This window comes from Ovis canadensis, chromosome 17, assembly GCF_042477335.2.
Source record: "Ovis canadensis isolate MfBH-ARS-UI-01 breed Bighorn chromosome 17, ARS-UI_OviCan_v2, whole genome shotgun sequence".
NCBI lineage: Eukaryota > Metazoa > Chordata > Mammalia > Artiodactyla > Bovidae > Ovis > Ovis canadensis.
The window spans coordinates 20287226-20314403 of NC_091261.1; the positions used below are offsets into that span (position 1 = coordinate 20287226).

The 27178-nt window shown below is 40.4% G+C and overlaps 1 protein-coding gene across 4 annotated transcripts in view; it reads left to right on the forward strand.

The window, feature by feature from the left end:
• Nucleotides 1–27178, forward strand: part of NR3C2 (nuclear receptor subfamily 3 group C member 2) — a 436667-nt gene that overhangs the window by 314949 nt on the left and 94540 nt on the right. The window lies entirely within an intron of this gene.

A 27178-nucleotide genomic window follows, 5' to 3' on the forward strand; every position in this document is an offset into this window, starting at 1 on the left:
GTTTCCCCTTGCTGCTGTGACAAAGCAGCGCGAGCTTAAAATAAGCCAAATTTGTTACCTGACATTTCTGAAGGTCAGAGGTCCAAAATGGGTCTCATTGAGTTGAAATCAGTGTGTCAGCAGCCAGTGTTCCTTGGTGGAGGCTCAAGGAGAGAATTCATATCCTTGGCTCTTCCAGCTTCTGGAGGCTGCCCACGTTCCCGGGCTCCTGGCCCGCTTCCATCTTAAAGCCATATTATGTGCATTCTGCCTCTGCCGTCGCATCTTCTCTGCCTGTCCTTCCTCCATCTCTCATTTATAAGGACCCTTGTGATTATATTCAGCCCATGTCAATAATTCAGAGTAATTACTTTATCTTAAAATTCTTAGTTCAGTTAAGCCTGCAGGGTCCTTTTGCCTGTAAGGTAACACATTCACAGGTTCTGGGGATGAGGAGGTGAACATCTTTGGGAGACCATTATTTTGCCCATCACCTGTGTTATGGTCTATATCCAACAAAACTCTGGAATTTTTTAAATTTTTATTGAAGTGTATTTGACTTACAACATTATGTTACTTTCAAGTGTACAGCAAAGAGATTCGGATATATGTACTCTTTCCCAGATTCTAACCATTATAGGTAAGATGTATACTATAAGATGCTGGCTATAGTTCCCTGTGCTATACAGTAAGTCTTTGCTGTTTGCCTCTTTTGTGTCTAGTTGTGGGTATCAGTTAATCCCGCCCTCCTAGTTTATTCCTCCGTCTGCCCATTCCTCTTCGGTAACCAGAAGTTTGTTTTCTACCCTTGTGAGTCTGCTGCTGTTTTGCATATGCATTTGTTTATATTAGTTTTTAGATCCCACATGTAAGTAACACCATATAATGTTTGTCTTTCTCTATCTGACTGCACTCAGTATGATGATCTCTGGGTCTCCCCATGTTGCTGAAAATGGCATTATTTCATTCCTTTTCATGGCTCAGTAATATTCCATTGCATACATGTACCATGTTGTCTTTATCCATTGATCTGTCCATGGAAACTCAAGTTGCTTCCCTGTCTTGGTAAATAGTGCTGCTATGCACATTGAGGTGCATGTATCTTTTCTCTTTTTAGTAATTAAATCTTATTTTTTCATTTATCATGTGCATATAGTTACATGCTTATTCATAAATATGTAGACTTCTATTCCTAAGGAAGATATATACACACACAAAGAGTCAGTGAAAATGATAGATTGTAACATCATGAGTTAGAAAAATGATGTTTCCTTACTCTAGGGGAAGAACATTTTAAAAAATTGAATTATAGTTGATTTACATTATTGTGTTAACTTCAGGTATACAGCAAAGTGATTCAGTTATATAGATTTTCAGGTTATTTTCTACAACAGGTTTTTACAAGATATTAAATATAATACCCTCTGCTATACAGGGAACCCTTGTTGCTTATCTATTTTATGTACAGTGGTTTGTATCAGTTAAGTTAGTCCCATATTTTTAATTTTTCCTCCCCACTTCCCTTTCCCCTTAGGTAACCAGAAGTTTGTTTTCTATGTCTATGAGTCTCTCTCTGTTTTGTATATAGATTCATTTGTATTATATTTTAGATTCCACATATAATAATATACAGTATTTCTTTTTCCTCTGACTTACTTTACTTAGTATGGTTATCTTTAAGTTCATCCATGTGCTGCAAATGACATGGATGAATTAGATTTTCTGTCTTTTCCAGATATGTGCCCATCACTCTGGAATTTTTGGATGCCTTGCTGATTCTGGCCCTGTACATGCTCACCCACCTCATCCCTGTCTCTTCTTACTCCCTGACACTTCCCTTCCTTTTTTTTTTTTCCCCTTCCTTTTTGAAAAGCCACTCGCGTCACTGGTTCACAGCCTTCTGGTTGTGCCTTTGTCTGCACAGTTCTTAAATGGCCTGCATATCCCTCCCTTGCGCTGATAGTCTCTGTTACCCATTCCAGACTGAACTCAAAAAATTCATCACTTCCACCTCTACTTAAATTGTACTCCCCCCAGTTCTAAGATGTTATGTGCGTATATACATTTGTTTTTCAGTTTTTATTTTTACTCATTTATTTGACTGTGCCAGGTCTTAGTTGCAGCATTTGGGTTCTTTAGTTGTGCATGTGGGATCTAGTTCCCCAACCAGGAATTGAACCCAGGCCCCCTGCATTGGGAGCATGGAGTCTTAGTGACTGGACTGCCAGGGAAGCCCTGTATGTATATGCTGTATTAACATGTCTCCTGTAAAGCTTTTGATGACTTATTTAGGCCACATTCATTAGTGCCTCCTCTGTGCTTCCAGAGTTTGTATTGTAGCACTTCATATATTTCATTATACTTATTGTTTACAGGTATTTCTTGCCAACCAGTCTTTGAGTTTCTCAGGAACAGAGTTACCCTTTTGTCTTCATATCCAGAGCATTTAACATGTAGGTTCTTAATAAATGCTTATTGAATGAATGAATGAATGAATACATGAGTAGGAAGTCAAACCTTGTTCATACATTCAGTTCAATTCAGTTGCTCAGTCGTGTCTGACTCTTTGTGACCCCATGGACTGCAGCTCACCAGGCCTCCCTGTCCATCACCAACTCCCAGAGTTTTCTCAAACTCATGTCCATTGAGTCAGTGATGCCATCCAACCATTTCATCCTCTGTCATCCCCTTCTCCTCCCACCTTCAATCTTTCCCAGCATTAGGGTCTTTTCAAATGAGTCAGTTCTTCACATCAGGTGGCCATACATTAATAAGCTGAATTTAGGGGGGGGAAAAAAAAACCTCTGGTTTGGTTATACAGTTATTAAAGGCACAGTGGATTTCATTTTAAAACAAACTCATAACTATAACAAAGATTCCAAGGATGGTATTTTAAGAAAGTTCTGTATAAATATTATTTTCCATTTTTGTACCAGGAAGGTGCAATTTACATCTTAAGCTTATATTGACTTATATACCTTAACTCAGCAACTTCTTAAATAAGAAAAAGTCTTGGCGAATCTCTTCATTCTCTGATGAGAATTTTTAAGTGATGTCTTGATTATGCTTGTTGAACCCCAGTTTTTGTCACGAGCATGGGAGGGTGGCATTTGGGGACAGCTGTTGTTGTTGTTAAGGTGGGCATTCTAGCTCTGATCCAATAGTTCATAGTGACTTGTTAAATTCAAAGTCAAGGCAAGTTAGGATGAATTGACCAAGGATAAAAGAGCTAGAGGAAGGAGCCTCCAAAATAAAACGCAAGAACGCGAAGGAATACAAAGAAAAGAAGACAAAAAAGAGTGAGGCAAACACAAGAGTAGGTTAAGACGAAGATTTGACTGAGGAGGTTAGTGGAGTGTATTCCAAGGATCATTAACTAAATCAGTGGAATGAATTCAGGTGTGATATAAGGTCAGCGTCAGGGGGAAGTGCTGGTTTCAGAAGAGAAGAATTTGTCTCCCCAAGAACTTAGCCAAGATTAACAGAAACGCTCCACCCATATTTGAGGGGCCAGTTGAATAAAGTAGAAATAAGCGATGCTGTGTCCATAGCTGTAAATACAGAGATGGTCTTTTAGCCCCGTTTCTGGGAAATAAATCTATCATCTAAAGAAAGACAGTGTTATCAGGGAGCATTCATAAGACCTTCCTTCTTGAGATAGCTGTGTGCGTGCCAAGTTGCTTCAGTCGTGTTTGACTCTGTGTGACCCCATGGACTGTAGCCTGCCAGGCTCCTCTGTCCATGGGATTCTCCAGGCAAGAATACTGGAGTGGGCTGCCATGCCCTCCTCCTGAGAAAGATGAGTGCCTACATAACTGAACAGCATGAAACTTCACCCGTGACTGAAGTCACTCTTGGCAGGCCATACCTGAAAATCCCTTTACACTGTAGTCGTGTTTAATTCTGCACTTAAGTTGGTGGGTACAGGGCTACCATTCCTGGGTAAGGTGCAACTGGAAAAGGTGCAACTTCCAAGATGAGAAACAAGTTGTAAACCTGGAGTTGTGGACCTTTTACCCTCCAGGTGGTGTCAGCAGGAAGTCACCCATGGGGAACAGTGCCAGCCACACAGCTGAAGGAATATTATGTTTGGGGAGGGCGTTTGATTCCAGGAACACATATTCTTTTTAATGGATGGTTAGTAAGCACACCTATTGTAGGAAACCCAGCTTGAACTTTAATGTAAGAATGTCGAAACCGCTGAGCCATTACTCATTTATTTTTTAACCGAGTGCAATAACATACAGGTTGTGTGCTTGTCAAGTCAGTGGACACACGCAAGTGGCGTGGCCGTGCCTGTGAATCCTACACCCGTTGGCTGTGATTACACCAGACTGCAGGACCCTTTCTGGCGTGCTGTAGCTGTGTGCCAATATTGCTTGCAAATTACGTTTGTAGTTTAAAAGTGTGGTGCTGATCGTAAAATTTGTATTTCTAAGAAACTAAATGTAATTTTTAACCATATGGATAGGTTCTCATCTTTTACAAACCCCATAACCTACATCAGAAATTTTATGCAGAATTTACCTCTGTAAAGCATAAAGGGAAAACTTTAGTGCTCCGTTTGAAGGGAATGGCCAGCTGTCCGTTTCAGCTATTTGTTGCCATAGGGGAGATCGGGCAGATACGGCAAGATTTTCCTTTCTTTTCGAGATATCAGAAATACAAACTTTTATGCAAAATATGCCAAATTCTGAAAGATGAAAAGGAGTTTTAAAATTAACTTCAGCTCACTTTCTGGTTTATGACTTCTGCTATCAAGGAAACTAACTTTCGGAGTGTAATGAATTAGCATGCTTCTCATCTCAGTGCTCACTTGATTGTTTTTGTTTTTGTTTGAATATAGTCTAGGGATTTAATTATCTTCCTAGCTTACTGTTCTTGTTTTTATCAGTTTCCTTCGTGTAGACCAGTGGTTTTTAATCAGGGGCAATTATACCCCCAGGGGGATGTTTGGAAAAGTCTGAAAATATTTTGGGTTGTCACAGTTTGCAGTGGGAGGATGCTGCTGGCATCTAGGGATTAGAGGGCCTGGGATGCAGCTCAATATTCTGTGTTTGCACAAGACAGAACCTAACAACAAAGAATTATATGGTCCATAGAATGCATAGTCATGAGGTTGAGAACTCTGATATAGGCTGTATTTTTATCCCTGTTTATCCTTCCCTTCCTCCCTCCCTTCTGTATTTCTTCTAAAGAATCTTTTCGCAGATACTGTTTTTCCATCTTTCTCTAATCTTATTCAGGTCAGTAGTTCTTATTTTCAGAATACAGAAATATACTCACATGGGAGTATTTAAAAATGAAGAGTCCCAGCCCCCACTTGTAGACATGCTGACATGCAGAATTGGGATGGCTCAAGATTTTGCATCTTGAAAAAGCCCTCAGGTGATTCTAAGAAAGACCATCCTTAGACCACAGAGAAGTAGTAAGATGATCTTTGTTCTCATAATCTCTGGCCTTGCTCTTTTCTTCATTTAAAAAATCCTTTAGTAGTTGAAGTTCTCAATTATGCCCTGTTGCTTTGATTAAGCCCTTAAGATATACATAGCTTTTAACGTTTAAACTTTGGGAAATAAGTACACTTCAATGTATTTATTGATAAAGAGTTGAAAGTATAATTGTATTTGGCTTCCCATGTGGCTCAGTGGTATAGAATTGGCCCACCAATGCAGGAGATGCAGGTTCAGTCCCTCAGTTGGGAAGATCCCCTGGAGAAGGAAACGGCAACCTGCTCCAGTACTCTTGCCTGTAGAATTCCATGGGCAGAGGAGCCTGGCAGTCTCCAGAGTCAGACAGGACTTCGTACACACACATGCATAATCGTATTTGGTCCTTACAAGTTATCCAAGTAGTTGGGTAATATATCTTAGAGTTTTTCCCCAAATTTCTAATCTCTTCCCTATTTTTTTCTTATGCCTTATGTTTTCCCTGTAAGATACTCGTTGAGAGTGGTTCCCTAAAAATCTGTTTGGGGACTTTGCTGGTGGTCCAGTGGTTAGGACTTTGCTTTGTAATGCAGGGGATGCAGGTCAAGGAACTAAGATCCCACATGGTGGGGAGCGACTAAGCCCCCATATGAGACAACTGCTGAACTCCATGTGCTCTGGAGCCTACATGTCATAGCTAGAGTCCATGCACCACAAGGAAAGCTCCTGCATGCATCAGCTAAGACCCAACCCAGCAGATCAGGAAGATCCCCTGGAGAAGGAAATGGCAACCCCCTCCAGTATTCTTGCCTGGGAAATCCCATCAACAGAGGAGTCTGGTGGGCTACAGTCCTTATGGTTGCAGAAGAGTTGGACACAACTTAGCAACTAAGCAACAACAACAAAAATAAATATTTTTAAAATAAAATTAAATATTTTTAAACATGTGATCTAGTCAAAAGCATGGACATGATGGCTGAAAATGTTGAAAATAATTCATGTTAGTGATTTCTTAACCACACTTATGTGTATAGAATGTACCAAAGAAGTATTAGTTTATGCTGTGTGCTTTTTCCACGAAGGCAAAATGGTGAGGGCAGTTGTAAGTTCCGTAAGAGCTTCTCCTCTAAACCCTGATTGGCATTTAGAAAGACTGCATGTTTACGTCCCTGTAGGTCTCTGCCTTCAGAGGCTTCAACTCATGTCTCACATTCTGTGCGTTTTAATGTATTGAAATCACAGGGCTTTGATAGTCAGGAATTCAATGTCTTCCTGAAATTTACAGCGTGAATGATACATAGCAATGACTGGGTCATTTATCAACGACCATCCTCTGGTATGTGATTCATTATTGTTGCTTTCAGTCACGTGCCCAGTGGCACAGGAATAGTCAAATAGAATAGTAAGTTAGAAACTTATCCAAGTGCATGTGAATTTTAAATATAATAAATATGTTTCTATAATATATGGGATAAAGTGCACTTTATTCAGTTACTGTCCATCTGGAAAAAATAAATTATATTGTATTTAATACTGTACAATAAATAAGTCCTACATTTTAAAAACTAAATGCCAAAAAAAAGTTTAATAGTAGAATATTTGAGATACATGTTTAACTATGAGAACAGAAGATAAGAACATTGTGAGGAGACACAGACATAGAGAACAGACTTTTGGACTCAGAGAAGAGGAGGGTGGGATGATTTGAGAGAATAGCATTGAACATTCCTTGTGAACATTACCATATGTAAGATAGGCAGCCAGTGTGAGTTCTACGCGTGAAGCAGGGCACCCAAAGCTGTGCTCTGGGACAGCATAGAGGGACTGGGTGGAGAGGGAGGTGCCGGGGGTTCAGTATGGGGGACACATGTATACCTATGGCCGATTCATGTTGCTGTATGGCAAAACCATCACAATATTGTAATTATCCTCCAATTAAAATAAATTAATTAATTTTAAAAAACATTGTGAAGCCCAGAATCCATAAAGAGAAGTATCAGCAGATTTGAGTACATACAAATTAAAACTTTCCATCAAAACTCGAGAATAGGCTGGGAGAAAATATTTTCAATATATGACAAAGCTTATTATAAAATAAAATGGCTGAATAAATCACATTTTTAAACTTAACATTATTCAGCTTATAAAAAAAATGTATGAGATCTGTACCTATTAACCGAGAAAACAGCCGTATCTTTCAAGAAGGAAAACGTGACTTCTGTCCAGATGAAGGCAGGAGTAGAGCTTTCAGATCTATAGCACAGCTTTTTGTTGTCACTGTTGTTTGTGGCTAAGTCATCTCTGACTCCGTGAACCCGTGGATGGTAGCCCACCAGGCTCCTCTATCCATGGGGATTTCCAGGCAAGAATACTGGAGTGGGTTGCCATTTCCTTCTCCAGGGGATCTTCCCCCGTAGGGATTGAACCCATGTCTCCTTCCTTGGCAGGCTATCCTTTACCCCTGAGCCACTGGGAAAGCCCACAGGCTTGTGTCATCTCTGGCAGCTGCAGAAGTGAAGTCATTATGGGGTTAAAAACTGCGTTTTGCCTAATATGTGACTTAGACCCACATCATCCATTTGAAAATCTTAGCATAAAACTGGCCTTAACCCAAGTCAGCAGTGAAGAACTGACTCCTGGTCAAGGCATCTGCTCGGGGTGACAGCCATGGGCCACCCTGTGACTCCAGAGGAGGCTGTTCGAACACTAGCAAAGCCATCGATGAAATCCCTTAATGGCAGCATCCATTCTCCAGAGCTACGTATGGGGCGCTAACATCACACCATGCTAACAGACTGTTTTAAAGGAAGGGAAGCCTATCTTTGGAACAGAAGCAGCATTTTAATAGGAAAAGGGGGATCCATTTGTGAGAATAAGCAACTAAGTGCTTTGTTAAATCGCTCTACTGTAACTGTGATGTTACTTTAAAAATTACTAACAGTCAAAGTGAAAGTCGCTCAATTGTGTCCAGCTCTTTGCAACCCCATGGGCTATACAGTCCATGGAATTCTCCAGGCCAGAATACTGGAGTGGGTGGCTGTTCCTTTCTCCACGGGATCTTCCCAACCCAGGTCTCCCGCATCACAGGCAGATTCTATACCAGTTTGATCCCTGGGTTGGGAAGATCCCCTGGAGAAGGGAAAGGCTACCCACTCCAGTATTCTGGCCTGGAGAATTCCATGGACTGTATAGACAATGAGGTCACAAAGAGTCGGACACGACTGAGCGACTAACAGTGACTTAGGAAAAACTTGCAGAAATGGCCCGGTTATCCCTCCTTCTTGAACTACTTCTATCATCTCCAGAAGACAGCTCATCTTCCAGCTTTGATGGAGAAGAGCTCACTTGCTCCCATCCAGTCTGTGGTTCAGTCTTATATGTGAAGGAAAAATACAGATAAGAAATCACTGAAAGTAAAAGGACATTTAAGATTTCCTTCTCCTAAAACTTTCTTTTTAACGAGTTAGCTTCATATTCAGAACTTAAATTCTTGGACTTTTTTTTTTTAAGCACAGCTAAATGCTGTAAATTTAAAGAGTCCTTTGAAACCTAAATGGAAAGCATATTCTTTTAAAAAATGCTTTTTTCAGCCTGCTGAGCTAGGTTTGAGAGAGTCACCAAAAGCTTTGGAATTTACACTGTGGCAAAATACCAAGTGAAAAAAAAGAGCAGTGTGTCTTTTCAACAGAGCTAAGAGGTCAGACCTGGGCATCGGCCCTACCCTGGCACCACCCCGCTCAACACCAGGCAGCTGAGAGGGCTCCTCCCCAGCAGTGACCTGCACCTGCCAACACCATACATCATCAAAGGGCCTCTGGATGTTCCGGCACAAGCTCCGTGTGCACAGAGAGGCTGGAATGAAAATGCGAGAAGCGAATGCGAAAGAATCACTTATTCACAAAAGGCCATTTGGTTTGGCTCAGCTTTGTCTGGGAGTTTCCAAACCAATTCTGCCTGTATCCTGAAGAGATCCTAGCCTAGAAAAATAATTGTGTTCCAAGCCTGCACATCATTGGCGACTATTAATTCTTAAAGTCAATGCATTCTGATAATGTCAGGAGAAAATAGAATGTGGAGTAATATTTACTGAAAATGCATAAGAGCTAGCAACATTGGCGTTTGTTTTCTTTTTCCTCAGGCCTATTTAATTTTTCCCCCAAACTTAAGTGGCAGCCTGTTAACTCATTAACATGTCCTCATTCTACTCATTGTTTTTTATATTAGTGTTTAACATGAGGATTTTTTCTGACTCTGCTGACCTGCTTGGTCTTGCATTTGTAAAATGTTCTTAATACTAGAGTGATAATATTTAGAAATGCAGAATATTTTCTGTGTTATACCAGCTGTGAAAAATGTTTTTGTATCAATTCATGGGATTACTATTTTACAATTGCTTCACCTGTTCTTCTGAGACAGTTTTAATCATTTTTAATCTTCAGTTATAATCTCAGCATTAGTAGTCTCAACTAAAATTCATCAGTTTACTTTTCAGTTAAATAAGGTAAGGCATTACTTATAATTTGATTTGAAAACTGAAGGTGATTTTTATGTAGAACATGCTGTTAAAGAATAGTCTTTGAAAGAATAATTGTAATGTGGCTCTTAGTAATTATTTTATAGTAAGAATATTGACCTAAGAGGGATGAAATATTTTGAAAAAAAATTGGTCCTGGAAATAGAACTGTGTGACCTCTATATATTTTTTCATTTCACGTCATGGTTTGTTATGTCTCATATACACAAATACTAATTATTTTAAAAATCCTGAAACTGAATTTAGGCAACTTCCTTGGTTACATTAGAATTCTTGGACTCTTCCAAATTGTAAGATCAAGTGTAAGGTTACAATTAAGGGGACCAAGGTGAGGAAACCACTGCAGTGAAGTACCAGCAAATGCCGAGAGAGAAAAACAAGATAATTTATGACAACCTAGAGGGGTGAGATGGGGTGGGAGATGGGAGGGAGGCTCAGGAGGGAGGGGACATTTCTGTACCTGTGGCTAATTCATGCTGCTGCATGGCAGAGACCAAAACAATAGTAAAGCAACTATTCTCCAATTAAAAACAAATAAAAAATTTAAAATACCTAAAAATGATGTGCAGACAAACATTCATGCATTATATTTTGTATGTTCTTTGAGAGCTTATGGGAGGAGTCTTCCATTGATATTTTTATATAGGAAAATGGTATTACCCAGTATAAATACCCTCCTAATATATCTGTTGGGTAAACTCTTATTTTCCTATATATAATTTTGCTTAAGGTAGATCTGCTTAGCCGACTTGCCAGGTGAGACGGCTTGCTTGGAACCATCCGTGCTGGTTTTCTGCATGGCATGTGCTCCAGTTTCTGACCACTTCTTTTAGGTCTGAGCTTATGGAGGGTCACGCCAGGCCTGGGGGGAAGCACAGTAAATTAAGCTGGGTGCCATCATCCGTTTCCAGGTCACTGCCTTTTGCCTCTTTCTCATACCTTGCTCACCCTTTGACCTTGTTAGAACAGTCACGTTTCTTTATAAAACATTCTTAATGACACCATTTACCGTGCATACCCAGTGAGCTCGTACTTCATGTAATAAATTTTCTGCTCAAACACATGCCAAGAAGGCAACTCTTGGACCTATTAAAGAATTAACTTTTTAACTGAGAGACGGCCCTTTGGCTGGGTGGCCACAGCTCTCAGAGTGCTCTTTTTCTCAATTTAAGTAGATCGTAAAGCTAGAGGGAGATTTTCTCTCTTCTTTTTTGCTTTTTTGCTTGTGTTGTTGTTTTTTTTTTAAACACACATATCTCAGTCTTGAGTGTGGCATCCCTATTCCCAATGAATAAGAATTAACAGAAACAAACGTGTATTTTCTAAAGAATACTCATTTGATTTTTAAAAATATATTTGTTCAAACTCAGATATCAGTTGCAGTGGAGTGTAGGAAATTTATGTTTTACCTAAGAATTCTGTTTTTTTGATGTTGCAGAAATAAAATAAGGTGATGTGTGAAGTTTAGCTAAACTCATCCTTATAAAAGGTGACATTTTGGTTTGTACGTTGATTAATGCATCTCTACTAACCATTTCAGTATTCCTGAACATAGGAACTTTTATTTTTAATCAGAAGTAGTAAGTCCTTCCCACACAGGTCCTGTTTTTATTATATGGATTGGTTTGATTTCTGCATTTGATTTCTCCTCCCATTAGAGTTAAGGTGTCCAAACCAGATGCAAAAGCAAAAAGACAGGCTTATCTGCTATGGCAACAGCCCCCAAGTACCCAGAAGTTGACTGTCCTGCCCAGGGGATTAGGACAGAAAGCTCCCGCGTATTGGTACAGGTTGTCCTGTGCCGTCCGCTGAAAAGTCTGATCTCTTTACTAGAGATGCTACAGTGGCTACCTTGCTGATCAGCTAAAAAGTCACTTGGGCTCTTGGTCCTTTTCACACCCCTTTGACCTGTCGAGTTGATGCCGTCTGCACATGTGATGGGATTTCTCTATTCTTGTTTCCTATGCCATTACAATGGAGAAGGCAATGGCACCCCACTCCAGTACTCTTGCCTGGAAAATCCCATGGATGGAGGAGCCTGGTGGGCTGCAGTCCATGGGGTCACTAAGAGTCGGGCACGACTGAGCGACTTCACTTTCACTTTTCACTTTCATGCATTGGAGAAGGAAATGGCAACCCACTCCAGTGTTCTTGCCTGGAGAATCCCAGGGATGGGGGAGCCTGGTGGGCTGCCGTCTTTGGGGTCACACAGTCGGACACGACTGAAGCGACTTAGCATGCCATTACAATAACTCACCTTCTCCTACCCTGCCACCCTAACCACATACCATCCTTGTGACCCTGTACAAACTGTTTACCCCTGTGCACAATGGTGCTAACAACAGTACCTACCTCGCAGGGCACTTGTGAGGATTAAGCAAGATATTTTTAAAAGATTCTCTTTATCCTAGACATACAGATTCTCAATTAATGAGAGCTCTTTACCATGAACTCTTCTCCCCACTTTAAAAAAAATTAATCTCAGGATTAGGAGAAACCACAGAGCCCATTTTAAATACAGACTTGAGCAAATAGTTTTGTACCTTAGATGGTAAAACTGAAAAAAAAAAGGGGGGGGGGAAGAAGCGTGTGAACATAGGGTAGAAGGGAGTACACATGTAAGAATTAAAGATATTAAAATTTAAAAAATAAAAAACTAAAAAAAAAAAATTAAAAAAGAACTTTAGGGGATTTCCCATGGGTCTGGATGTCCTTCCAAGCCTGTGTTCAGAGATCACAGTGTTTGCCCTGGAAGTATACTTTGGAAAAATCTTTCTAAAATTATCTCTCACCACACTTACAAGTATAAAGGATTTAGTCCTGTTTTTCAGACACATATGAGACAGAGAAGTTCCATTCAGACAGAGGCTGGAAGGTACATGGGAGGCCGTAATTCCTTCCACTGTAGGGCCACGGCGTCTCGGTAACTCATTCTATCATCCTTCCCCCGCAGGGCAGGGCTGCACTCAGGCAAGTAGGGAACCTGCCTACCTGTTTGTTACTTTAAGAGTTTTTAGAAAAGAATATTACATGTTCTTGCCGGTCATGCATTCCAGGCTCTCTCCATAACACATTCCAGAAAACTTGAAGGAAATTCTCCTACTGTCTCATCTAAATCCCTGCTTCTGCCCTTTAAGCCCTTTAGATCTTACCTTGACCCCAGCAGAAATAGAAAATAGATGCTCACCATGATTTGGCAAATGTCAAGTGTTTGAAGTTGCTGCTTGGTTTCTCGTATTTCTTTTTTTTTTCTAATTTTTATTTTTACTTTATTTTGCTTTACAATACTGTATTGGTTTTGCCATACATTGACATGGATCAGCTTACTTTCTCCACTAGGATAACCTAATCCTCGTCTTTTCTCACATTGTTTTTCCATAAGCATTTTTTACCCAAAATTTTTTGTGCATGGAGATTTTGTCGTTTTGTCAATCCCTTCTGATACTTCCTGGTGGTAGATATCAACACGGCAGTAACAAGGCCCAGGTAGGAGGTGTTCTGTGTAATAAACCTATTGTCCACCTCACCTGGCCATGGGGCGCTAGCTACCTCCCTTCCCCGCTACTGCCTGCAGTTCTTTAAGACTGTGCTCAAAGGAGTTTTGGAATTACAGTGGCACAGCACCCTGCTACTCAGTCCAGGGGCATTCTCTCTCATATTAGTACCAAACCAGCAAAGGTTTCAGCAGAAGAAAGTACTGGAAATTTTCTCCATTATTTAGAAGCTATCACCAAGAGGCCACTTCTCAGACCTTCTGTCTCATCTTCTGAGATATTTGCTTGGTTTCATGCAGTCCCGGCCTTGCCAGCCTCAGAGATTTGTTGCCTCACCTTCAGAACTCTGGCCAGAGATGGAAACCCACCCCCCACCCCCGCCCCCGACACATCCTTTCATGTGCAAATATTCCTGGTTCTGACTGGCACTGAAAGGAAAAATGGGAGGTAAAAAGATGTTTCCAAGTATTAAAGGAGAAAAAAAGCGTATAATCACAGAAAATATAAATGCCATGAAAACCATCATGTTAATCATCCATCTCGCCCAGGGAGTATCACACAGGCAGCTGCTGGCTTTGCCCCTTTCTGAATCCCTGTCTCCAGCAGGGAAGGTATCAGAATATGTTTTCTATAACCTTGACACTGTGTCTGCGAAATCAGTGGCCCCTTACTCAGTCTCGCTCAGATTCCCTGCGTCTCTACTTGGATCTGGCTTCTGGTCCGGGGGCCTCTCCTCTGAGAGTGTGTCAGCCGTGCTTAACGTGGAATGGAGCGGGCCCTCCTGTGAATCACACCTAAAGCACGCCAAGGCACAGTGGGAATTAACACAGAGGGATGCAGGAAAGTAGGAATGCTCATAAAACGCAAACCAACATCTCCCTGCCATTGTCTGACTCAACACATGTATAATCAGGAACACTGACCCCACACTTATCATAGCCTGCTTTATAAACATAACTACTTTCTTATGTATTGATCCAGCTTCCCCAAGATGGTAAGTGATGGTCTGGGCTCAGATTTTGTTATTTTTGTTATTTATCATTGCATTGCTCACAAAACCAGGGCACTTTCTACACAGTGGGTGAATATCAGTTACTCGTGAAGTGATGGATAAATGTATGCTACAACAATAGTGACAAAATTACGTTTATTAGAGCTAGAGCTAGCTATGGTTATCTTTATATACACAATAAAAGGTAATATATGGGGATTCTATATATACCTGTATCTTCTGGGCTTCCCTGGTGGTTCAGATGGTAAAGTGTCTGCCTGCAACACAGGAGACCTGGGTTCGATCCCTGGGTTGGGAAGATCCCCTGGAGAAGGAAATGGCAACCCACTCCAATACTCTTGCTTGGAAAATTCCACAGATGGAGGAGCCTGGTAGGTTTCAGTCCATGGGATTGCAAAGAGTTGGACATGACTGAGCAATTTCACTCACTCACTCATATGGAGATCCACTAATCTGGATTGTGTCTGCCCCAGATCTAGTGAGGTTATGATTGACAAAAGTTATATATATTTAACATGGACAGTGTGGTATTATGGCAGCAATATACCTGTGTAATGAATCCCACAATTGAGCTAATTAATGTGCCCATCACCTCACATAGTTACCACTGGTGTGTGTGTATGGTGGTCCTAGGTTGGGTTTGAGTTTGCCTTAGCATGTTTTTTATACTAATAAAAATCAATAATGCCTGTGATATACATGATTTATTAAATTATGTATATTAATGTGAGCATATCTAGGGATGCTTTTAAGAACACTCGGTTTTCAGGTTCCTTAACCACTCAAAGAGATTTACAAGCAACTGGAATGCCACTTCCTTATTATCACTTGAGCAGCTAATGATTTATTTATTTATGCCCCTGACCCTCACACCAGTTCTGTTCATGTGTGTGGCTTTGAGAAACATCGATGCTCTTTTTTCTGTTGGTAAAAACCAGAGAAGTTTTTCTGCCAAACAGTTAAATCTGTAGGAAGATGACATTCCTTCATTTGATATCATGACATAAAAATACCTAGTTTTTTTCTCCTTAACTCGGAGCATCTTCCTCCACCCAAGGGAGAAAGGGAGAAATCACGTGGATGAAGAGGATGAGGAAAATAGGTAAGCACAATCAGGAGGAAAGTAGCAAGAAACAGGGTCTGTGAAAGAGAGGGGACGGGCTGGATGCTGGTATTGTCCTGTGGGTTTAAACGAGTAATTACGTTTGGCCTGTGAACAGAAAAATACATGTTTTCATATAACCTCAATATATCCTCTCTAATATTTACTGCCAAGACCTAAAATTTCAAGACATGACATGAAGCATTTCTAAAATGACACAATTCTCCCTTGAAATGTTTCCAGTGCAATGTTGTGATTGAAAAAGCGCCCCGTCAGTCTTTTATTCTACATTAGATTGGAGGGAGACCAAAAAAAAAAAATGTCCTGACGACCCACCTAGAAGTCTGTAAAGAACCTGTAATTGAACACACTTGACAAAGATCACGACGAAAGTACCATGATAGCCCCATTACCCATCATTTTACTGGCAGATGCAGAAGCTGTCTGTATCATTCCTAGCCGGCCATTGTTCTGCACACTGATAGTTGGTCAAAAGGATATGTAGCAGGCCGGGTGGGCCTCAGGAGGCAGAGCAAACTAGAAAGGAAGTCAGGGCATGTTTCAGGACCTTTGTGCATGTTGAGACCCCATCGGGAACTTTTCACAATTTTTATAGGGTCCTATCAGCTGCTTCCTGCCTGCTGTTGTGCTTATCAGTCTGGATAAGAAGCAGGGCCTCCATTTCACAGCTCCTGAGGGAATAGTTCATGGGCAGTCTATAGCATTCTGTCCCCCAGCCATGCCAGGAGAAAGTGGCTGCCAAGATGCTGCTAATAATTAAGGACTTGGTAGTGGGGGCAATTGCTAAGTATATAACATTACTGTGACATCCAGATAAACAAATGAAAATTCCTCTAGGCCCATGTGGGACTAGAGATGTTCACAGACATATTAATACTCACCCACCCACCCTGCAACTGTTGCTGGCAGTTAAGAAATGAAGTGTGTCTGTGGCCACCTGGGAACATGAGTTCCCAAGGCCAGAGGTCATTAACTCCATGTTAATTTAGTAAGGTGGTAGGTAGTGATAAGACCCCAAATTTATGTTCACGGATGCTCTGGATAATAGAAACATGCTCATTAAGTATCTTTGGCCAAAATTTTCCTGTTTAATTAGCATACATCTTAATTATACACTTGGATTTGAAGCTGGTGCTAATCTTTAAGTGTGAAAAAAAATTAGATAAAGAGAAAATGATTAGGAGACTGCTTATCATAGAGGTTAAGAATGTGGGCTCTGGCTTTATCCCAGGGATGCAAGGATTCTTAAGTATTTGCAAACCAATCAACATGATACACCACATTAACAAATTGAAAGATAAAAGCCATATGATTATCTCAATAGATGCAGAGAACACCTTTGACAAAATTCAACATCCATTTAATATTAAACAAAAAACTCTCCAGAAATCAGGCATAGAAGGAACATATCTCAACATAATAAAAACCATATATGATAAACCCACAGCAAACATTATCCCCAGTGGCAAAAAATTGAAAGCATTTCCTCTAAAGTTAGGAACAAGACAAGGGTGCCCACTCTCGCCACTACTATTCAACATAGTTTTGGAAGTTTTAGCGAATAAAGTTTTAGAGAATAAAAAGAAATAAAAGGAATCTAGATTGGAAAAGAAGAAGTAAAACTCTCACTGTTTGCAGATGACATGATCCTCTACATAGAAAACCCTAAAGACTCCACCAGAAAATTACTAGAGCTAATCAATGAGTATAGTAAAATTGCAGGGTATAAAATTAATACACAGAAATCCCTTGCATACCTATACACTAACAATGAAAAAATAGAACAAGAAATTAAGGAAACAATCACATTCACCATTGCAATGAAAAGAATAAAATATGTAGGAATAAATTTACCTAAAGAGACAGCAGACCTATATATAGAAAACTATAAAACACTAATGAAAGAAATCAAAGATCCCACAAGTAGATGGAGAAATATACCATGTTCATGGATCAGAAGACTCAATATAGTGAAAATGAGTATACTACCCAAAGCAATCTATAGATTCAGTGCAATCTCTATCAAGCTACCAGTGGTGTTTTTCACAGAACTAGAACAAATAATTTCACAATTTGTATATAAATGCAAGAAACCTTGAATAACCAAAGCAGTCTTGAGAAAGAACAGAATTGGGGGAATCAACCTGTCTGGCTTCAGGCTATACTACACAGCTGCAGTCATAAAGACAGTATGGTACTGGCACAAAGACAGAAATATAGATCAATGGAACAAAACAGAAAGCCCAGAGATAAATCCATGCACCTATGGACACTTTATCTTTGACAAAGGAGGCAAACATATACAATGGAGAAAAGACAATCTCTTTAACAAGTGATGCTGGGAAAACTGGTCAGCTACCTGTAAAAGAATGAAATTAGAACACTTTCTAACACCATATACAAAAGTAAACTCAAAGTGGATTAAATATCTAAATATAAGACCAGAAACTATAAAACTCCTAGAGGAAAACATAGGCGAAACACTCTCTGACATAAATCACAGCAAGATCCTCCATGACCCACCTCCCAGAGTAATGGAAATAAAATCAAAAATAAACAAATGGGACCTAATTAAACTTAAAAACTTTTGCACAACAAAGAAAACTATAAGCAAGGTAAAAAGACAGCCTTCAGAATGGGAGAAAATAATAGCAAACAAAGCAACTGACAAAAAATTAATCTCAAAAATATACAAGCAGCTCATGCAGCCCAATGCCAGAAAAACAAATGACCCAATCAAAAAATGGGCCAAAGAACTAAACAGACATTTCTCCAAAGAAGATACACAGATGGCAAACAAACACATGAAAAGATGCTCAACATCACTCATCATAAGAGAAATGCAAATCAAAACCACAGTCAGGTATCATCTCACACTGGTCATAATGGCTGCTATCAAAACATCTACAAACAATAAATGCTGGAGAGGGTGTGGAGAGAAGGGAACTCTCTCACACTGTTGATGAGAATGCAAACTGTTACAGCGACTATGGAGAACAGTGTGGAGATTCCTTAAAAAACTGGAAATAGAAGTGCCATACAACCCAGCAATCCCACTGCTGAGCATACACACCAAGGAAACTATAGAGTTTAAAGACACACGTGTACCCCAGTGTTCATCACAGCACTGTTTACAATAACCAGGACATGGAAGCAACCTGGATGTCCATCAGCAGGCGAATGGATAAGAAAGCTGTGGTATGTATACACAATGAAGTGTTACTCAGCTGCTGTAAAGAATGCATTTGTGTCAGTTCTGAGGTGGATGAAACTAGAGCCTATTATTCAGAGTGAAGTAAGTCAGAAGGAAAAACACCAATACAGTATACTAACACATATTATGGAATTTAGAAAGATGGTAATGACGACCCTATATGCAAGACAGCAAAACAGGCACAGATGTAAAGAACAGACTTTTGGACTCTGTGGGAGAAGGTGAGGGTGGGATGATATAGCACTGGAACATGTATAGTCAGTTCAATTCAGTCGCTCAGTCATGTCCGACTCTTTGCGACCCTATGAATCGCAGCATGCCAGGCCTCCCTGTCCATCACCAACTCCTGGAGTTCACTCAGACTCACATCCATCGAGTCCGTGATGCCATCCAGCCATCTCATCCTCTGTCGTCCCCTTCTCCTCCTGCCCCCAAACCCTCCCAGCATCAAAGTCTTTTCCAATGGGTCAACTCTTCGCATGAGTTGGCCAAAGTACTGGAGTTTCAGCTTTAGCATCAGTCCTTCCAAAGAACACCCAGGACTGATCTCCTTTAGAATGGACTGGTTGGATCTCCTTGCAGCCCAAGGGACCCTCAAGCATCTCCTCCAGCATGTGAAATAGATGACCAGTCCAAGTTTGATTGTGCATGAAACAGGCACTCAAAGGCAGTGCACTGGGACAGCCCAGAGGGATGGGGAGGGACGTGGAGGGGGTTTGGGACAGGAGGACACATGGACCCCCATGGCTGATTCATGTCAATGTATGGCAAATACCACTACAATATTGTAAAGTAATTAGCCTCCAATTTAAATAAATAAATTATTTTTTAAAAAAAAACTTAAAGAGTGTGGGCTCTGAGCTATGAACAGATTCCAAACCTAGCTCTGCTGTTCAGCAACCCTGCAACCTTAAAGAAACACTATCTCTGTGCATCAGTTTCTCCACCTGTAAAATGAAACTAATAATTGCCTAACCATAGGGTCCTGGTTTGCATTGGAATGCTTAAGGCCATTAGAAGGTGTTTTGAACTGTACTTGGTACATAAGTGCTCAGTAAATTGAGTTCACTATTATTTTAGTTGTGAGATTTTCAGAGTAATAACTCTATAGATTGAAAAGGAATAATAATTCAGGAATTTTATCCTAAAATCTCAGAAACTTGTCTGCATTTCCTGCACAGAAGTAAATTAATACATTATATATGTAATAGTTTATTCAAATGTGTTGCAAGGTGAAAATGAAATAAATTTAGTCAACAAACATATTATTGAGTATCCACAAGCATCACAGACAGTGATGTTATAGGAATATATGAGACATTAACAACTTTCAGGAACTTTAATTTTAGAACACAGCATGTGTTGGAGAACAGTATAAAATTTTCAAGCATTTTAGAAGGGCTACTTTGAGTAATATTATTATGTAACTATACTCTTTTAGAAAAAGATATTGGATGAAACACTTGGCTGAAGAATCTACACACTGAAAATATTTATTTTCTTGAACTATTTAAGGACATAGAGATAATTACTCAATTACAGGTGTCCCACATATAAGATCATAACATAAAATTAAATGTAGCTGAAATGCTAAACAATCTATAGACTGTCTCAATAGGTCCTGCTACAGGCCACAACCTTGTGTATAAATGCTAGAGAAAACATTAAGCATTCTTCATGTTTCATAACATTGACCTTAAATCAGTCATGAAAATAGATGCAGCATTATAGATTGAAGGCCTAAAACCAGTATGAATCTCATAATTAATTTGCAAGCAAATATAACTTTTAATAAAATTTCAGAATACCACCCTTAGCTATTTCTTGTCAATCAAATGTTAGCTATCATTAGATGTAGTCTGCTAAAGAGTAAGGACATTTTAATGAACTGGAATAGTTTTAATATCTGTGAAATTATGTGAAAGAATGAAAGTAATGTTGAAGCACTCTTTCAGAGGTTAATAATAATTTTCAGCATTGTTTTAGTTTTTTTAATCCATGTAGCCCCCTGTGAAATCAGGGATGGGAACACTGTCATTCGCATTTTCTGGATGAATCAGCTGAGGCTTAGAGAGAACTTTATGTGACACAGAAACAGGTAGTTCCAAATATCTGACTCCTCAAATGGCTAATCTGTGCAATCGAGGATTTTCTCAAGCTCTTACAGAGTCATCCGTTGGCCAGCATTTGGGATTATCTGCATGTTTGATTCTTCTCTTCTCCTTCTCGGTTTGGCCTAGTTTTTGAGGCATTTAGTGATGATTTTTTCTTCAGTTCATTCACTCATTCCTCCATCAGAAGCATCTTGGTTCCCTGCTGTACACTCAGAACTGCTGGGCAGTACTTTGTCAGCAGCTCTCCTTTACCGTATGTAAATAGACTGCATCTGCTGCTCATTCAGACAGTTCTAAAACTCAGATTTTCCTGCCTCTTTTATTGAAGGAGACAGTCCATGAGAAATGAAATGATCTGAAATAATTGAAAATTTTAAACTGTTAATTGCTAATTTCAAACTCCTTAAAGATAGGAATGACATCTTATTCATCTCTTAAGCCCAGCTTCAACATTTAATGAATGGGTGGCAGATATGTCTGTGGTTGGATAGTGACTTGTCTTTTATCTGTATCAGTAAGTGCTTTTGTGATGAAAGTGGTATTAATGACAAGCACGAATGGTTATTTTGAAAATCAAGTTAATTGGTGTGGCATAGGTCTCAGCTCAGTTCAGTTCAGTCATTCAGTCGTGTCCAGCTCTTTGCAAACCCATGGACTGCAGCTCGCCAGGCCTCCCTCAGTTCAGTTCAGTTCAGTCGCTCAGTCGTGTCCGACTCTGCGACCCCATGAATCGCAGCACTCCAGGCTTCCCGTCCATCACCAACTCCCGGAGTTCACTCAGACTCACGTCCATCGAGTCCGTGATGCCATCCAGCCATCTCATCCTCTGTCATCCCCTTCTTCTCCTGTCCCCAATCCCTCCCAGCATCAGGGTCTTTTCCAGTGAGTCAACTCTTCACATGAGGTGGCCAAAGTACTGGAGTTTCAGCTTTAGCATCATTCCTTCCAAAGAAATCCCAGGGCTGATCTCCTTCAGAATGGACTGGTTGGATCTCCTTGCAGTCCAAGGGACTCTCAAGAGTCTTCTCCAAACCAAGTTCAAAAGCGTCAATTCTTTGGCGCTCAGCCTTCTTCACAGTCCAACTCTCACATCCATACATAACTACTGGAAAAACCATAGCCTTGACTAGATGGACCTTAGTTGGCAAAGTAATGTCTCTGCTTTTGAATATGCTGTCTAGGTTGGTCATAACTTTCCTTCCAAGGAGTAAGTGTCTTTTAATTTCATGGCTGCAATCACCATCTGCAGAGATTTGAGAGCCCAGAAAAATAAAGTCTGACACTGTTTCCACTGTTTCCCATGAAGTGATGGGACTGGATGCCATGATCTTCGTTTTCTGAATGTTGAGCTTTAAGCCAGTTTTTTCACTCTCCACTTTCACTTTCATCAAGAGGCTTTTTAGTTCCTCTTCACTTTCTGCCATAAGGGTGGTGTCATCTGCATATCTGAGGTTATTGATATTTCTCCCGGCAATCTTGATTCCAGCTTGTGTTTCTTCCAGTCCAGCATTTCTCATGATGTACTCTGCATATAAGTTAAATAGGCAGGGTGACAGTATACAGCCTTGACGTTCTCCTTTCCCGATCTGGAACCAGTCTGTTGTTCCATGTCCAGTTCTAACTGCTGCTTCCTGACCTGCATACAGATTTCTCAAGAGGCAGGTCAAGAGGTCTGGTATTCCCATCTCTTTCAGAATTTTCCACAGTTTATTGTGATCAACACAGTCAAAGGCTTTGGCATAGTCAATAAAGCAGAAGTAGATGTTTTTCTGGAACTCCCTTGCTTTTTCCATGATCCAGCGGATGTTGGCAATTTGATCTCTGGTTCCTCTGCCATTTCTAAGACCAGCTTGCATTGCACATCAGGAAGTTCACGGTTCACATATTGCTGAAGCCTGACTTGGAGAATTTTGAGCATTACTTTACTATCCATCACCAGCTCCCAGAGTTTCCTGAAAATCATGTCCGTTGAGTTGGTGATGCCATCCAGCCATCTCATCCTCTATCATCCCCTTCTCCTCTTGCCTTCAATACTTCCCAGCATCAGGGTCTTTTCCAGTGAGTCAGCTCTTCGCATCAAGTGGCCAAAGTACTGGAGTTTCAGCTTCAGCATCAGTCTTGCAATGAATATTCAGGACTGATTTCCTTTAGGATGGACTGGTTGGATCTCTTTGCAGTCCAAGGGACTCTCAAGAGTCTTTTCCAACACCACAGTTCAAAAGCATCAGTTCTTTGGCACTCAGCTTTCTTTATAGTCCAGCTCTCAAATCCATACATGACTAATGGAAAAACCATAGCTGTGACTAGACAGACCTTCGTTGGCAAAGTAATGTATCTGCTTTTTAATATGCTGTCTAGGTTGCAAAGCTGTACTGTATGTTAAATTTGTATCCTGTAAGTTCCTCATTCATGTTACAACTAAGTTGAAGATGTCTGGTACTTCAGGAGTTTAAAAATAAATTACTTAATAAAACGGAAAAGCTTACAGTTGCAAAGCAAGTTATTACCAGAGCTCTAAACTCATTTGGATGTGAGAGTTGGACCATAAAGAAAGCTGAGCACTGAAGAATTGATGCTTTTGAACTGCGGTGTTGGAGAAGACTCTTGAGAGTCCTCTGGACTGCAAGGAGATCAAACTAGTCAATCCTAAAGGAAATCAGTCCTGAATATTCATTGGAAGGACTGATGCTGGAGCTGAATGAAAAGAACTGACTCATTGGAAAAGACCCTGATGCTGGGAAGGATTGAAGGCAGGAGGAGAAGGGGATCACAGGGGATGAAATGGTCAGGTGGCATCACTAACTCGATGACATGAGTTTGAGCAAGCTCTGGGAGATGGTGATGGACAGGGAAACCTGGCGTGCTGCAGTCCATGGGGTCACAATGAGTCAGACATGACTGAGCAACTGAACTGAATTGAAATGAAACTCATTTGGCATTTCTGAGCTTTCTCTGTTATTCATTTATTCACTCATTCACCCATCTTTCCCATTATCTAGTAAGCTCTTCATCAATCCCACCCACCTGCTATCCACCCACCAACCCTCTCATCTACCTTCCAGTTCTCCTACCCCACCCCCCATCTTTATTTTACCATCTCTATCATTGTTGCTATTATTGTTTAGTTGCTAAGTTGTGTCCAACTCTTTTGCGACCCTATGAACTCTAGCCTACCAGGCTCCTGTGTCCTTTGGACTTCTTAGGCAAGAATATTGGAGGGGGTTGCCATTTCCTTCTCCAGGAGATCTTCCCAACCCAGGAATCGAGTCTTCATCTCTTGCGTCTTCTGCATTGGCAGGCAGATTCTTTAGCACCACCTGGGAAGCCCAAAGTTCAATACAAAACCGGAAATCCACATTAACATCCCATTGATCACAGAAGAAAAAAATCCGCTCAAACAAAGATAGACTTCTGTTATTGAATCAGTACATTTTCCTGGACAAAACTGGAGTACCCCATGGAGAGCAGAGAGAAGACTCACTTGTCACGCAGAGAGGGATCTCTTCTGCATGACTGAGCCATCAAGAGAAATGTGAATGAAAAGCAGTTGCTGTTGCAGCCTTTACAATAGCCAAGACATGGAAACAACCTAAATGTCCATCGAGAGATGAGTGGACAAAGAGGAAGTGGTACATATATATGGTGGAATATTACCCAGTCATTAAAAAGAACAAAAGAATGCTATTTGCAGCAACATGGATGGAACTTGGGATTAACATACTAAGCAAACTAAGTCAGAGAGTGAAAGACAGATACCCTATGATGCCACTTAGATGTGGAATGTAAAATACAGCACAAATGAACCTATCTACGAGACAGTAACAGACTCACGTAGAGAACAGACGTGTGGTTGCCAAGGGGGCAGGGCTGGGGAGAGGGAAGTTTGGGATTAGTGGATGCAAAGTACTATGTATAGAATGGATAAATAAAAGTCCTGTATAGCACAGGGAAATATATTCAACATCCTGTGATAAACCATAATGGAAAATAATATGAAATATGTATGTGTATACCAGAGACACTTTGCTATACTGCAGAAATTAACACTGTAAATCGCCTATACGTCAATAAAAAATTTGTAAGCAGTTGCTTAAAGTTAGTACTTATTCTTTGGTTTTAATTAAGATGAACGCATTATTTGTTGTCCAAAATGTGGTACTTTTAGGAGTAAAAGGGGGCACTTACTAATAATCATGCTGGAAAATAAGCATAAACCAGATTGATCTAAAACAGGACTGTTCTAGATAAATTAGAACATGGTCTCTTGTACATATATTCTCCTGGAACTCTAAAGTGGTATTCCTGTACAGTATTTTGTGATCTCTTTTAATTATAGACCATGTGATATGTGAATTGTTTATTTATAGTAAAAAAAATAGAGATTTTTAAAGATTGTGTAATGGTATAACTCACACCTGCCTTTTTTAATAGCATTAATTTCCTGTACATTTACTAGTTAGCACTCCAATTTGGAATTGTCTAGATACTTCATTTCTTCCCTTCTGTTGTCTTACTTTGGGGTTGATTGCAACCCCATTCATTCAGTGGAAATGTGTGAATTACTTGTGCAGGCATAACATTTACCAGGGTGACGTGGGGGCTGTCAAAGAGGAGGAACACCCAACCCTTATGTCTCGGCAGTTCACAGTATAGTTGGGGATCCTGGTCTAACAGCATTTGCACAAAATTACTACTCCAAGTAAGCAGTTGGTTACATGTAGGCCACAGCAAGAAGATCAGGTGACAGAGAAGCACCAAAGGGGAACAAGTCAAGGGCCAGGGAAAGCTAATTAGAGGGAGCAGAGACAGGGCTCAGACAGTAAGTTCACTCAAGTCAGACTAGCTCTTGTTGCCAACTCTGGTGGATAATAGATGGGAATTTTTTATTTATAAAAGATGTGGTTGTGGCTTGTATAACTTGATAACATCTGAAGTAACTTATCCTTCCTCTGAACTCTTACATCTATTTTACATATGCTAGCTGTGTGATCTTGGACAGATTTCTCAGCCCTCCTGGTCTCAGTTTCCTCATTATAAAATGAGAATTATGATAGTACCTAGTCATAAAACTAAGTTGTTAAAGTGGTTAATTTATAGAAAGCATAGAGGATAATGCCTGGTATCAGAAAAATGTTGGAAAACGACTGTTCCTACCAATATAACAAGACATCTTTAGAGAAAAAATACGTTTTCATCAATATAAGTTAATGTTGCTGCTGCTGCTAAGTCGCTTCAGTCATGTCCGACTCTGTGTGACCCCATAGACAGCAGCCCACCAGGCTCCCCCGTCCCTGGGATTCTGCAGGCAAGAACACTGGAGTGGGTTGCCATTTCCTTCTCCAATGCATGAAAGTGAAAAGTGAAAGTGAAGTCGCTCAGTCGTGTCTGACCCTCAGCGACCCCATGGACTGCAGCCTTCCAGGCTCCTCAGTCCATGGGATTTTACAGGCAAGAGTCCTAGAGTGGGGTGCCATTGCCTTCTCCATATAAGTTAATATTTGATTGCAATTTACCTCATGGACACTATCCCCAACATAACCTTTTATTTAACTCTCTTTTTTGGTACTGTTTATTTCCTTTCATTTTTATTGAGGTATTAATTGACATATAGCACTATGGTACTGAGCGACTTCACTTTCACTGCTCACTTTCATGCATTGGAGAAGGAACTGGCAACCCACTCCAGTGTTCTTGCCTGGAGAATACCAAGGATGGGGGAGCCTGGTGGGCTGCTGTCCATGGGGTCTCACAGAGTCGGACACAACTGAAGCGACTTAGCAGCAGCAGCAGCACTATGGTAGCTCACTCCAGTATTCTTGCCTGGAGAATCCCATGGACAGAGGAGCCCAGTGGGCTACAGTCCAGGGTCACAAAGAGAGGGACACCACTAAAGTGACCTGAAAGAAAGTGAAAGTCACTCAGTCCTGTCTGACTCTTTGCTACCCCATGCCATGGAATTCTCTAGGCCAGAATACTGGAGTGGGTAGTCTTTCCCTTCTCCAGGGGATCTTCCCAGCCCAGGGGTAGAATCCAGGTCTCCTGCATCGAGGGCGGATTCTTTACCACTAGGGAAGGCCAACATGCACTATATATAAGTTTACAGTGTGCAGCTTAATGATTTTAATGACTTTACATTATGAAATGATTATCCCAGTTTAGTGAACAGTCAGACCCTCATATGGACACAAAATGAAAAAAATAAAAATTTTTCCTTGTAACTCTTAACAGCATTCATTTATCTGTAACATATGGAAATGCTGTACTTGACATATTTGTCAG